The sequence below is a fragment of the Lactuca sativa genome, chromosome 2, assembly GCF_002870075.4.
Source record: "Lactuca sativa cultivar Salinas chromosome 2, Lsat_Salinas_v11, whole genome shotgun sequence".
NCBI classification, from domain to species: domain Eukaryota; kingdom Viridiplantae; phylum Streptophyta; class Magnoliopsida; order Asterales; family Asteraceae; genus Lactuca; species Lactuca sativa.
The window spans coordinates 78,539,098-78,555,187 of record NC_056624.2 but is presented as its reverse complement, the minus strand read 5'-3'; the positions used below and the strand labels follow the sequence as shown (position 1 = coordinate 78,555,187).

The following is a 16,090-nucleotide window of genomic DNA, read 5'->3' as shown; positions in this document are numbered from 1 at the left end:
ATCGTTAATTTATTCATCGAAGACTCAACAATCGAAAACCTAATGTAAAATTTTTCCATGTTTTTGGTTGCAAGTGTTTTATAATGAATCTAAAAGATAATTTGACCAAGTTCCAAGTGAAAGCTGATGAAGGCATATTCTTAGGATATTCGCAAAATTCAGTTGCATATAGGGTGTTAAACAAGTGAACAAGAAAAGTTGAAGAAACTTTCAACTTAACCTTCGATGATTACTATCTTAAACAAACGGATAGTAAATTTGAAAATAAATCAATTCTTGTTGATTCAGATACTCAAATAGAAAATTCAGATATCAATGATTTTGATTATGATTTAATTTTCAGAATTCCTGACAGGGCAATTGATACGGAAGTTCATGCTCCTGATAATCAAACATCAGAATCCTCAAAACATACTGATGATTCAACACTTAATACGAATTCAATATCTTGCGAAAGTGTGCCTGAAGTTCGTATGGAGGGGGAGCATACGACCACAAATATACAGGGAGAGCAAACTTCCGAGGGGGAGAATGAGACTATGAGTCATCAAGTTAAGGTGGAGCATTCGCAATTACCTTTAAATGATCAACAGGAATATCATTTTGAGGAGGAGCATCAAGATGAACATCATGTTGAGGGGGAGCATTATGAAACAGAGACAATTAATCTTGATGAAAATGATGAATTTCATGAATTAAATGATAATTTTTCTGTTGCAGGATCTGAAAATGAAGATATATACGAAGATGTACCATTGGAATTCAATCCTGATTTTCCACCACTTGAGAAATGGACAAGGAATCATCCTAAAGAACAGGTGATTGGGAATCCACAAGATGGTGTGTTGACAAGAGCTCAAATTCGTGCGAAAAATGAGGTACTGAATGCGAACCAAGAATTATGTATGTTTAATGTTTTTATTTTGAAAATAGAGCCAAAGACAGTAAAGAATGCTATGGAACACTCAGATTGGGTTGTTGCTATGCAATCTGAACTGGCTGAGTTTGAACGAAACTAGGTTTGGAGATTAATTCTTAAACCTTCTAATGTTTCGATTGTCGGATTAAAATGGATTTTCAAAAATAAAACCGACAAAGATGGCAATATTATTCGAAATAAAGCTAGACTAGTTGTTAAAGGCTATTCGCAATAAGAAGGAATAGACTATGAAGAAACATTTGCTCCTGTCGCAAGACTCGAAGCAGTTCGCATATTTTTAGCTTATGCAGCTTACAAAGATTTCGATGTTTTTCAAATGGACGTTAAGTGTGCATTCTTAAATGGAGAACTAGAAGAAACAGTTTCTGTTAAACAACCATCAGGATTTATAAATGAAGAACATCCTGATCATGTTTACATACTAGACAAAGCAGTTTATGGGTTAAAACAAGCACCAAGAGCCTGGTACACAACACTTACAAATTTTTTGAAACAATCTAAATTTAAACAAGGATCAGTTGACCCCACAGTATTTCGCAAGAAAGTTGGGAATCATCTTATGCTTGTTCAAATTTATGTTGATGATATTATTTTTGGCTCAACCGACCCAACATTGTCTACTGAATTTGAAAATCTCATGAAGAGTCAATTTGAAATGAGTATGATGGGAAAAATTAATAATTTTCTTTGTTTAAATATAAGACAGAACAGGAATGGAATTTTAATCAACCAAGAAAAATATACAAAGAATCTGCTCGAAAAGTTTGGAATGACAAACAGCACGAAGCTTATAGTACCAATGGCAGTGGGAACAACACTAACTCCTTCGTTAGATACTCCTGCTGTTGATTTAACACTTTATCGAAGCATGATAGGGTCTTTATTGTACTTAACTACAAGTAGACCTGATATTATGTTTTCAGTATGCAATTGTGCTAGGTATCAGGCTAATCCCAGAGAACCTCACTTAACTGCAGTGAAAAATATTTTTTGCTATCTTAAGGGGTCAATTTCGTTAGGACTTTGGTATCCTTCAAAATCGGGATTCTTCATTCAAGCTTTTTCAGATTCTGATCTAGGAGGATGTACTTTGGATAGAAAAAGTACAAGTGGTGGATGTCAACTATTGGATGGAAAATTGGTGAGTTGGCAGTCGAAGAAGCAAACTTGTGTTGCTATATCAACTGCTGAAGCTGAATATATTTCAGCTGCTACTTGCACTTCGCAAATCATTTGGATTCAGAATCAACTTCGTGATTATGCTATAAATATGAAAAAGATTCCCTTGTATTGTGATTCTCAAAGTGCAATTCGCATTTGTCATAATCCAGTACAACACTCAAAGACAAAACATATTGCTCTTCGATATCATTTTATCAAAGATCATGTGGAAGATGGGAATATCGAAGTACATTTTGTTAAAACCACTGAACAACTTGCTGATATTTTTACTAAACCTCTTGATGAAAAATCATTTGTGAGAATTTTAGCAGGTTTAGGGATGATCGATGCGAATTCAGTGCCAAAATCAATCACTTAAGAATGAAAGGTCCATTCAGCAGCTCTGAATCAGAATCATTTAGAAGTTACTGTGCGTTAAGCGGCTTCGCATTCACACATTTGGTAACTGAAGTTCAATTTAATTTTGTTCTTTTCTGCTTTGCGAAAAACACGAAAAACCAAAAATATTTTCTTTTGTTTGTCTATTTTTTGAAAAATTCAAAAACAACAAAAAGATTTTCTTTTATTTTGTCTTTCATTTTCGAAAAATATAAAACTCAAAAATATTTTCTTAAGATTGTTAAAATTAGATTTCGTTTTTGTTCTTTTATATTTGAAAAATACAAAATCACAAAAATATTTTTCTTTGAACTTTGTTCTTTAAGTTTTGTGTACTTTCAGTATTAGCCAAGAGCAAAATGCGAAGAGGTCATACTTATGTTTCTATGGTAAGGTATCATTTCTTTCAACTATGTATTAGTTAGGATGTCCCTAGAAGCATGCTGCAACATGTTGACCCAAGCCTCATATGACTCTATGTGTGAGAAACAAAAGCCTTAATGAAATTATCTTTTGAAAATTTCTTCCCAATCAGACTTATATTCGCATTAGTCAAAAGAGCTACCTTACTCTTCTCAAATGAGTAAAGAGTTTTCTGTTTGGTCCACAAATAACAGAGGTACATTTGATCTTATAACCAATCTTTTTCATCACAAAATTTCTTAACACGATCACACACAAAGACACATGTCCATGCGGTCACTTGATCAAACCTATCGTGATTTAGACATGTCATCATTCTGTGTTAATGATCTTGTTTCATGAGTCCGTGAAATAAGTGAAACACACAAACTTCGCAAATAAAGGAATTGACGGGGAGCTATGTTCCAGATTTTTACGAAACACTTTTTTCTGTATCTGATATTTCATATACTCCAAATTATATTCATTCTTATGAGTGATCCTGATCAAATTTTCGAAGCCCATGAAGTTTGTTTCCCAGCAGGGTCCAACACTTAAAAATTTTTTTGAATATAATTTCCTTGTGAGTATATATCTGAAATTCTTGTCACTTTTCAAAAATAATCCAAAGCTGTCTTGTCCCTGAACACAATGTTCAAACAAGTAATTTCGGTTACAATTACTCACCTTATGTTTAGGATGATATGTAACGAAATTCGCAAACCACCATAGTAAGCCTATAAAAGAAGCCCTTCGATACTTCTCTATAAGTATTCGATTGTATGTCACGGGAAAATGCGAAAGTAGTTGATTACCTCTCTTGGTAATTAATGAAGTAACCTTTGCCCGGGGTTTTACTGCTTTATGTCAATAAATTTTGACATCACAGAATCCCAAAAAAAAAATTAACTTGTTTCTTATCTCATTTCTTTGAATCACATGCACTCACGAAATCCTTGAGGTTCTACGTAATACCAACTTAGGCTGAAGATTTCGCAAGACTGGTAAATGACTTCGTTTAAAATCCCATAAACGAAAGAGCCCAACCTTGATACCGAAGAGTCTTCTTTCACACAGCTGTACTCATGAACAGTTTCCAGTAACCGTTGGCCCTAGTTTCAAGGCACTTTATGGGGCATGATCATTACAACGGTTATTGATTGCACGTTTCGAGGAACACGTAGCCTACTCTATTTTTGGAAACGGTTCATCTTTGGGATTAACATATAAAAGGGATAATCTTTTCTGAGAATCATTACGTGATTCAAAATTCTCAGACGAACAAAAAGCCCTAATCTTCCTTTCAAGAAATTTCTCAGATTAACAATGGCTGCTACTCAATCAAACACAGAAGAAGTTATTTCACAGTCCCTCATGAAGATTCAAAGCACAAATTTCCAAGTTGATCCCAATGTCTCATCTTACCCAGACGAATTGAAGATGTTGATCGTTGCACTGAAAAGATCAGCATTGTCAACTGCTATGTTCAATTCATTCCCAGTTCCTATGACTTGGTTGTCAATGGCGGCATCAACTGCGTCGTACAACTATGCAACATATGTGATAACCTTTAACCTGGTGAATAACAAGAGGGTTCGTCTTACCAAGAACATGTTCATCGACTTCTTGAACATTCCTCATAACCCACCGTTCTTTAAGCCAATCAACTCACAAATTATCTTCATGTTCAATGAGATGGGACATCAACCCACTTTTGAAAAGATAAGTGATTTCAGGAAATCAAGCTTACCATGTATTTGGAACTTCTTGTTTGGAATCTTTCTACGATGCTTGACTGGAAGGAGTGTCGGTCTAGACAGGGGAAGAATGGAGGTTTATGCAATGGTTATGGGACTTTACTATGATCTAAGTGTTGATTATGGAACTCAGCTTTGGAAGGAGTTCAACAAAAGCTTAGAATACACCAGTGTGGATAAGGGGATTTCTTGTGCAAGTTACTGGAGTTTAATTTTGGAAAAGGTATATGCGAAAGAAGGAATTCAAGTTCCTGAAGGAGGAGATGTCGCCGAGTTCTCTTTGTACCACTTTCCCAAAGTTGTTGAAGATGATGCAAATATCTTCACAAGTGTTGCAAGAATTCCTGATGCAATGCTTCACAAAGTTTCCTCTACTTACAAGGTGTTAGTTCGATACATGAAGACTTTTGATCCTAATGTGTGAACTGGAGTGCTAGTTGAAGTCAGTGGTGAGTCATACAAGAAGAAGAAGAAGACTAAAAAGGAGGAAAAACACGAATCTCCAAAAGTATCAAAGGCTGAAGAGGTTGAGAAAGTTTAGTCTTCTACCAAACCTGCGAAGGAGATCATACCGACTAAGTCAGGGGTCCTAAAGAAGCTTCGCAAGTTGTCACATAAGAAGACTGCCTCTCCTACTATTCACAAAACTGAAGTGAGTAGTAAGGGGCTATGTTTAGAGAAATTTCGGCTCCTATTTCTCTTATGTCAAAGAAAAGAAGAGATCAAGATGTTGCGAAGCATCTCACTAAGAAGCTGTACAAGAAAAGGAAGATGATTATTGGCAATGAGTCATCAGATGATGAAGTGGTTCCTAAGACTCCACCTATTTCAACTTCATCAATGGTAAATATCTCTCTTCCCATTACTTCGTAAATTTCCACTACAACAACCATTCCACTCAAAGTAGTCACTACCAAATCAATTCATGAGGAGGTACCTACTTCTGATATGGTTGTTAACGTATCTGATACGGGGGCACCTATAACGAGTGTCAAAACTACAATGCCAATCATTTTATCTACTTCATTACCCATTTCATCTGAGAACTTATCTACTTCATTACCACCATTCCTTCTCCCGAATACAAATATAACCACATCATCAATCTTTGATCATCCTTTACAAAATCCCTTCAGTACATTGTTTCCCTCACAATCCCCTGAAACACCACAACCTATATCTTCGCAAGCTCAGTCTGATGAAGAAACCGAAGGAGGAGGTTTTGGAGGAACATTTGAAGCTTTACACTTTGATTCAGAGGAGGAGGAAATCCCTGATCATATGCTTATGTCAGGTAAGCAATTTAAAATCCTGAATCGAAAGTTGAATGCAATCCTTCAATCACAAGCTAATTCTGGTACAAAGTCTTCTGTATTGGGTTTGGAGGTTGAAACAATGATCAAAGCTGCAGAGAAAAGGATAGCTACGAATGTTGATGACTCTGATAAAAATAATGAGCTTCGCATTCAAGCTTAAGGGAAATCTTTTGATGGTGTTGTAAAAGATCTGACAACTGCTACAAAAGAACGATATGTTCTTTTTGTACAAGATGTGAAGAAGGTTAGGGAAGATGTCAACTTCAAGGTTTAGGAGTTAAAGAAGGAGATTGCAAAATAAATTCAAGATCTTAATTCGCAAAACTTGGAAGTGAAAAAACGTGTTGATGTTGTTGCTAAAGCACTTACCAAGATTGTCACTGATTATCAGTCACCTGCTTCAATTATCGAAGCCAAGCACAAAGAAGATAAGGATCAGTTCGCAAAACTAATTCAGTTGGTGACTGAATTAAAAAGTTCTGTTTCGAAGCCTTCTCAACAATCAATTCTTACTCCAGAATTCTTAACGCTTAAAGTCAATACTTTGGAGCAAGCTATTCAGAAGGTATTGGCAACAATCACAAATTTTACTTTCGTTTTACCGAAGAATGCCCCACCTGCTTTCACAGGGGTGCATGGGGGAGAAAGAAAAGGAAGTAAAGGGGATGATGCGAAAACCGTTGGAAAGCTACATTTGACTCAACTTAAAATAACTTTGCCTGTACTCACGAAACCAATTCCTTCAACAATAGTAACAACAAAGCCATTTACAAAGCCAATTCCTAAGGGAATTATAATTGGTTCAACAGAAGGAGGGAGTTCGAGTGCGAAACCTCAAACAGTGAATACTGAAAAAGGTAAAGAGGTGGCTTATGAAATTAGAAAGAAGAAAAGAAAGCAGAGGCTGAAGCTGAAATGGAAAAACAAAGACAGATTCAGAGCATTCTAAGGCAAAGAGCAAATGATCCACCAACTTGGAACAAGGGTGATCCTGCGAAGTTGTACTCATTCGAAACCATCGAATCCAAAGTCTTGGGAAATCACTTGTACGATTTTGAGAAAAAGCCTAGAAGAAGTTATGATGTTGCGAATTCAGACAGATGCCAACTTGACTTCCCGATAAATGAAATGATGTTTATCACAGCGCAGTACAAGATCAGTGAAAAGTTTGAAAATGCTGATGAATACACCTACATGAAAATCAGATTTCATGCTGTACTTTCGAAGGATCAAGATGAAGTTTGGTCTCTGATGAAGATAAAGAAAGTGCTAACTATCAAGAAGGATGAAATGTTCGAGAACATGCTTCAAAATTTTCGATACTTCGTTGTCTGAGCAGATAACAAGCCTTTCGATTTTACCATTGCTGACTTTCCCTTAATGAATCTAAATGATCTCATTCAAGTGGCTCTTATCCTGAAAGACAGGGAAGAAAAAAAGCTCAAAGGATATGATACTGATGTGTTCAGATTTGGTTTCGCACATATCAATATATTCATAGATAACTACTATGATTGCTTGGTGTTAACTGATGAAGAACTCACATCAAGCCTTGGAAGAAAAGTCACAGTTCCTTGGGAATCAACATTGCCTCAAACATAATTGAAGAAGTATGTAGATGGGGAAATATACCTTAAACCTTTTGGCATGGTTTTCGCAGGCAAAGACACCAAGGGGAAGCCTAAAAGATTTTTGTTTCAAGTCTCAGAGATTAAAAGATACACCACTTCGCAATATACGAATTTCATTGTTCGTATGAATAATTGCACAAAGAATAATGAAGGAGACAGGAAGGAGCTTAAAAAGATCATCACTTGGTATTCAGAAGTCCGAAGAACAATGCACTCAGCTGTTCAGAATCTCACAGACTGAATAGCTTCGACCATTTACAAAGGGGGAGAATGTAGAGTCTAGAAATTGTAAAAGTTGAAGTGTCTGTTCTTAGTTTCGCATATTAATTATTTTACTAAGTATTCATTTGTGCGAAGCGTATTGTTAAGGACTTAGTATATTTTTTGTACACTCATGTTTCCTATAAATAGGGACTGAGGTTAGAAGTAGAGTAACGATTGATTCAACGAGTGATTCACTAGTCATTCACATGTTTCTCTGCTTAAGTCTGTAATCAGTTTCCTCATCAATATAAGATCTAATTAATATTTACTCCTTGTGTTCTTACTTTTCATTCATATAATCATGATTACTTTCTAAATATCGATTACAATTCTCTTCACTCAGGGCAGAACATTGCCCTCTCCGTGAACATCCTGGTGATTCCGTCACCGAATCTGAATCCTGCTTCAGCTCCAGGAACTCATGTGCCAACCTCTCTCTCTCTCTCTCAACCTGCAGAACATAACGAGTACTGAACATTTCCTGGAACTGATCTCACATAACCGCAGCCCGCTGCGTATCAGAATAAGATCCTGTAGTCAACTTCCACCAATCCTTCGCTCTGAGCCTCAAAAGGTTCAGAGCACACCTCACTCTCTAACCCGCAGGGCATGAACACATGAAAAAAACAACCCTCCACATCTGACAACCATCTCATAGAAATGATAGGATCCTGAACTCCATCAAAGGTAGGGGTTTCGTATTATCGAAGTCCCAATACTGAAAACCTCGACCGGTTCCTCCACCTGCTGCTGCTACAGCCGCTATAGTTGTCACAGCAGCCATCTCCGTAAGAGCTGCATAGCGCTCATCAAAGTACTCAACCATGGCGGTCTTGATAGACCCAAACATCTCCAACAATTCAGCCCGGAACATAGCAGCAACCTCATCATGCAGGATCTCATGAATCCTGGCATCTAACTCATCCGTACTCATCTGACCAATGACTTCGGGTGGTACCGGTCCGTCCTGACCACCCTCTCCTGATCTTGATCCCGATCCCGAACCGGATCCTGCCCCAAAACATCTCGTAACCACCATACTGAAAATAGACCATGAGAACATAAGGCATTACTCATAATAACCCCGAAGACTAAATCCCAACAAAACCCTAGGGGTTGTGACTTCCTTGATACGCGTATGGGTCCTGTACTTTCAGTAGTATGAGCCCATACTACCTTCCACACATACCCATATTTGTATCAAGTATCACCACAACACCATAACAACATATACATAACGAACACTCAATCCTCACTTCTAAAGGAGCACATCTATCTCAAAACGACCTACAGGTCCCTCACAACCCACCCATTCATGAAACTTCCACCAACCCTGCAGCACTAGTGTATGTTAGTCATACATAATGCTAGACTCTATAGACTTTCGAATATCTAATCCTACCCTAAGCCCCCAATCATACAAGAACGGAACATAAGGCTAAATCAGACATTCTCAGGCTATAAGATCTTAATTATGTGTAACCATGATGCATACCCTAAATAACTATAGTAATGATGTCAATTTCATACAAAGGAAACCCTAGGCTAGCAGGTATCATTATAATCAGGCAATTCTATCATGCATTTCCTGAAGATCCATAGCCTAGTAATAGCATGTTGTACTAACATATCACATAATCAAATAACTTGTGTGGTATTTTGGGGTCTACTTACTGGCTCTGGCTGATCGTACCCTCTGCATCCTCCTTTACTTATTTTGAAAAACCTTTTGAAAACTATTTTGAAAATCCCTCCTTGATTTGAGACTGGATTCACACGAATGTTCCTCCAATTCACTCAAACCAAGGCTATGATACCAACTTCTAACACTCATAAAAATTTGCACCATTTTAAACATGTTAATTCATCCAAAAGCCATTAAGTTATTACAATTTGTTTTCAAAAAAGTTTAAACATTAGAGTATCCCCAGAACTAGATCACAAACCGTGAAGTATGAGGAGCGGTACGGTCACACCTTCTCCTTGCCACGATCTCCTGAAGTACCTGAAACCAAAACACTACAACTATAAGCCCATAAGCTTAGTGAGTTACCCCCAAAATACCAACCACATATAACCATACGCATATCATATCACAATACAGAACAACTATGCATATCGGGCCTACAGTGTGACTGGTCCGCCCGCACCGGGCCTTCAGTCCACCTGGTCCACCCTCCGAGTCTAATCATGTATATCGAGTTTACAGTGTGATTGGTCCGCCAACATTGGGTCGAGTTTACAGTGTGATTGGTCCGCCAACATTGGGCCTTTAATCCACCTGGTCCACTCTCTCAGTATGACTGGTCCGCCCACACCGGGCCTTCAGTCGGCCTGGTCCACCTCCGAGCCTCAGCACGTCATCCGAACCGCTTGTTGGGCCTTCGGGATATCCGATCCGCCCTTGGTATGTTGGCCTACAGCACAAAGCAGGATCCGCCTCAACCCAACCCCATTCAAACAACCATGTGCACATAAAACAGTTAATCACATAACAATCCTCAGCCAAACAAACGAATCTATCAGATCATGCAACATAGCAACATCCTAACTAGGATACCGACCTAACTGGTCACTAACATAACATTACCCTACATACCAGGATACTGACATTAACCAGGTCACTAACATAACACCATCTTAAAACCAGGATGCAGATCTAGCAACTCAAAACATATCAAACAAATACTCAGATTCCCATCCGATAAAGGGTCGGCCTTGGTGCCATAGACCCTGTTGATATAGTGAGGATAACTCACCTTGCAACTGCCGAATCGAACCACGAAAACACTGACCCGAAGCACTGCTCCAAACTCCAACACCTGATGCCATTAATGGACCAAGACGTAAATACTCAAAATACCATAACACCCCTGAAGGTCAAACAGGTCAAAGTCAAAGTCCTGGCCAAAGTCAACCTTCCTGATTGACTCTACTCACCGAGTCAACCCGTTGACTCGCCGAGTTCTCATACTCAGAAAACTCTCATAACACGACTTAACTCGCCGAGTCGCACCAAGACTCGTCGAGTCCAACGATCTCTGAGTCCCATCCTGCCCAACTCATTGAGTCACCAACCGACTCACTAATCCAAAACTTTAACCAAAAGAGCTTGGGGTTATGCGTCATGACTCGCCGAGTCCAAGAAAACACTCACCGAGTCCACGACAATCTTCATCAGACTCGCCGAGTTGTTCTTCAAATCGTCGAGTCCAAACTCATCATCATATGACTCGTCGAGTCATTTATGCGACTCGCCGAGTTACTACGTGACTTAAATTCTGATCCCTAGCCCAACTCGCCGAGTCATCTCCCAGACTCGCTGAGTCCATACATGCATTCCCATAATCTCGAGTCATAGAGCTACTCCTTTGCTCTAAACAATAGATCTTGGTCTCTAAAGTCCATTAGCAACATAAAGTTGCTACCTTTACATGCTCCATGTCCCATAATACCAAAAACCAAGCTAGAAAGGAACTTAACTCTTGGGGAATGGCATTTGCATAACAACCAAAAGGGCTTTCTACATCTTTGATCCAAATAGAGCTCAGATCAGGAGTTTCAACTCCAGATGTAACTTATACGCCAAGATCTTATCATAACATCTCTAAACAAACTCTAAAACTCCCTGAAAGATGGATCTAGAAAGGATAAGGCTAAGGATAACGATTCATTACCTCCAAAACGACCTAATTCTGAAGAGTAATCTGAATCTGTACAAATCCCCTTGATCCAAGCTTATTGATCTTCAAGATGTCTTCACAAAACACTTATCTAAGCTCCAATTTTCTTCCAAGGGCTCTCACTCATGATTTTAGGGTTTCTAGATCTCAAAGGGGGATAAGGGAGCTGAGTGAAGGACATTAAGTCCCTTAAATAGGGTGTAACCCCGAAGATTAGGGTTTTTCCTCGTCCAGTACTGACTCGTCGAATCCAGCCGCCGACTCGCCGAGTCAGGCCATTTATCCCTGTGCCTAGCACCCGTTTCGACTCGACAAGTCAAGAGACGTACTCGCCGAGTCCCTTCCTTTATTTTCACTTAGCACCCTTCAACTTCTTGCTTCTGAACTTGGGATGTTACATTTTGCATCTGGGCCGGTTACGCCCGGCGTAACCTTGGGTACACCCAGCATACCCAACCGGGTCCGCGTCCATTGCAAGCGCATAAGTACACGCAGCGTACTCAATGGCACAATTGATTTTCTTTAGGAGCTAAAATTGACAACTTGGAAAGGAAGAAGGGTTAGATAAATATACCTGAATTTCAGGATGTTACAATTCTCCCATACTAGAACCAGACTTCGCCCTCGAAGTCTCATGCCGTAAACAACTCCGGATGCTGCTGCCGCATCTTTGACTCCGGCTCCTAAGTCAGCTCGAACCCTCTCCGATGTTGTCACTGGACCTGAACCAGGGGCACTGATATTTGCTTATTTAGCTATATTTTTATGTTGGATTTTTATCATTTATTGGCTGATTAATTGCATATTATGGACAAAAGATACTTAATATTGTTCAAATTATATTTTCAGTCCAAAAAAGAAGCTCGGAAGCAAAAGGAAGCAGGAGATATGAACGGAAGCTCGGGAACGAAAGAAAGAAGAAAAAGGCTTAATTCTGAAGCTACTCAGTGAGTAGGGTTGTCTACTCGACGAGAAGACACGAAGATTCGCGAAGCGACACGTAGAGTCCTTGCCGTATACGGATTCCTCAAGGGGGACTCAACGAGTAGCCCCTGTTTTGAGAAAATTATAAATAGACTTCACAAACCCGAATTGAGGACTCTCTCTGGATTTTTGGTGGAACACTTGGCGATCAAGGAAGTCCTTGGAGCTCTGGAAAACATTGAAGATCCCTAATCCTTCATTCTTAAGAGATTAAGGCACTTTAGGTTTAATTTTCCACTTTTCCTTTGAATAGAATTATGTTAGGATTATTTGAATTCGTTTTTGAGCTTTCATACACTAAAATCATGAACTAATTTCGCTAGTTTCTGTTTGGGGGAAACAATTTGCTCCTATGGTTTAATTTACTCTTTTGATTAATTGTTAGTTGGTGATATTGTTAAATCAAGCTTGTTAAAGACCCGTATGCATTAACCATAATTGTTTTCAGTTAATTGCTAAGTGATTAAGCTGCATGAACATCTCTTAATTGCTTATCTTATATAATTTATGTGAACACAATACTATATGCCTAGGAATAATGAACATGAAAGTAGGATTGATTAGATAATGGGTAAATTAATGTGTGAGCTTGTGTGATACACCATCAACAAGAGGTTAATTGAATCACCAAATTTAATTAGCTAGCTACAAGTCTTGTTTAACCCAAATAATTAACCTATGAAATCTATTAGCTTAATCAGCTTGCCATTGTTTGAATTGGTATGTTTTCTAAGGATTAATAATAGTGAATGCAAATCTAATCACCAGAGTCGGTAACCAATAACAATTAATCTATTATATTATCACAAAAATTAACCATAAGAGTAAATGAGTTGAACCTAAACAGAAACCCTTTTTGATCATTTAATTTAGTTTGTTTTTACGTGTTTTCAGCTTTTAGTTGAGTAGTTAAGTTTCTAGTCTTGCAAAACTAGAGAAACCCCTATTTTCTATTACTTGTTTTTAGTTAATTCTAGTTTTTAGCTTTAATTTTCCGTTCCCTAAGTTCGATACCCTACCTTTTTAACTACACCACAATTGATAGGTCCACTACCTTTGTGTGTCAATTTTATAATTAGAAGTAGGATTAAAACTAGTTGAGAAAACACACATCAAGTTTTTGGCGCTGTTGCCGGGGAACGGTTCAAAAATTAGCACTAATTTCTAGTCTTATCGATTCTTTGTGTGAGATTTATCTTGCACAAAGTTATTTTTAGGTAATTTAGTTATTAGGATTAGTTTTAATAGTTTTCTATTTTAGAAATTTAATTAGAAATTTTTTCTGTTTCTGCCTTGAATTCGCCGAGTGCAGTCGAAGCTACTCGACGAGTCCATCACAATTTTGCACTTTTTATTTTTATTTTCTTTTTGTTCTCTTTACGCGTTTTTCTTACTTTGGTTGCAGTTGTTACATGACCCAAGGATCCAATACGCCTTTGGTTCCTCCATTTGAAGATCTGAAGTCCACTCTAAAGAAGAAAGGAAAAGCCGTTGGACAATCCACTTCTTCAAAGAACTCGCCTTTGAAGAATCTAAAGTCCGTTTTTAGCAAGAAAAAGAGCAGCAAATCAGGAGCATCCAACACCTCTTCCTTGGCAAACGAATACCCAATCAAGGAAGACATCATGAACGAGTCCGAAAGGGAAGAAAGCGAATTTGGAGAAGGTAGCGATCTAGAAGGTGACTTTGACAACACCATGGCGAACATCGATGAAGTTCCCATGGGCGAATGGAAGAAGAGGATACGAGATGATACCGGCCCGGGATTTGTGCAACCCGCAATTCCCGTGACTGCCACTTTTGAGCTCAAGGGTCACATACTTGCTCAACTCAAGGAGATCCCCTTCTACGAAAAAGACCATGAAGATGCCTATAAACACTTGGATGAAGTCAATGATGTAGCTGATTATTTTAATGTTTCAAATGTGCCTCACGAAACCTAACTTCTTCGTATGCTTCTAGTTACATTCAAAGGTGCTGCAAAGGATTAGCTCAAGTCACTCCCTCCCGGATCCATTACTACATGATCTAAGATGAAAGAAGAATTCATTGACCAGTTTTGCCCACCTTCGAAAATAGCCAAGTTTAAAAAAGCTATTACCAACTTTGAACAACAACCTGGAGAGTTCCTTTATGAGGCATGGGAGAGATACAAAAGTCTACTAAGGAATTACCCACATCATGATCATAATAGCCAACAAGAAGTCTCCATCTTTTATGATGGAGTCAATGTTACAACTAGGAAACTCCTTGACTCGCAAGGACCCCTCACAAAGAAGGCACCCCCGGTGATCAAGGAATTAATTGAGGAGTTCTCTAAACATTCTAGAGAATATAACAACCCACGAAATGAAGTAAGTAGGGGGTAGTGAACACTGTTAACAATAGCATGGCGGCAATGATGGCTAAACTAGATAGTTTAGATAGGAGGATGACTAATATGGATCAAACAATCCATGCTATTCGGGTAGGATGTGAGAATTGTAGAGGACCTCACCTCACTAAGGATTGTGATTTGGATGAGAATGGAAACAAGAAGGTTCAAGTATTCTATTCAAGTGGCGACATATTTGATGATAACTGGTGAAAACCAAAGACGGGATGGCTCCCGTATGTCGAGTACAAAAAGGCAAAGGAGGAAAAATTCAAGCAAAAAGAACGGGGTTTCTATCAAAAGGAGGAACCGGTTATGGAAAAGAGAGCTGATTTGGAAGAGATGTTCACAAGGTTTGTAGCTGCGTCCGAAAAGAGGCACAATGATACCGAAAATGAATTGAAGGAGCAACGCGTAATGCTTAAAGATCATCAAGCTATGATGAAAGATCAACAAAAATTGCTTAGGAATTAGTAGGCCTCCATTCATAACATTGAAAAGCAGATAGGGCAGATCGCACAACAAATCAATCAAAGAACACTTGGCGAACTTCCTAGCAATATCGAACAAAATCCAAAAATGGCGCATCTAAATATGATAACCACTAATTCAGACAAAATTTTCACTCCTTTAACCTCTATTCAGAAAAGACCCATTCAGGTGCAAACAAAAGAAGAATTTGAAGGGAATTCAAGCAAACTCGACTCGACTCGCCGATTCGGTGTGATGGACTCGACGAGTCCATGAGCTGATAAAAAAATTATTCTCTTTTGAAATCCTATAGGCCCCCTTTGCCCTCTCCAACCCGAGCCATACCAGATGAGCAGATTCAACGGTATAGAAGATTTATGAAGCAAGTGAGGACCCTCCAAGTGAACGTTCCATTTGTTGAAACAATACTTCATACACCCAAGTATGCAACTTTGCTTAAAAACATCTTCACTACTAGACAAAATATGGAAGAAGTTGCTGAAGTGTTGCTAAATGAACTGCCAGAAAAGAGGGGTGATCCGGGAAGCATCTCCATAACTTGTCAATTTGGGAACATAACTTCTACTCATACGTTAACCGACTCGGGTGCAAGTATTAATCTAATGCCATATTCTTTCTTCAAGAAGCTAAAATTGCCGGAGCCAAAGCCGATTCATATGAAGATCCATCTAGCTGATAAGACAATAA

At 38.5% G+C, this 16,090-nt stretch overlaps 1 non-coding gene across 1 annotated transcript; it reads right to left on the bottom strand.

The window, feature by feature from the left end:
• Positions 1-14,618: 14,618 nt before the first annotated feature.
• Positions 14,619-14,725, bottom strand: LOC111900910 (small nucleolar RNA R71). The gene has a single exon (XR_002853345.1). It is a non-coding gene; the product is annotated as a small nucleolar RNA R71 (small nucleolar RNA).
• Positions 14,726-16,090: the final 1,365 nt, after the last annotated feature.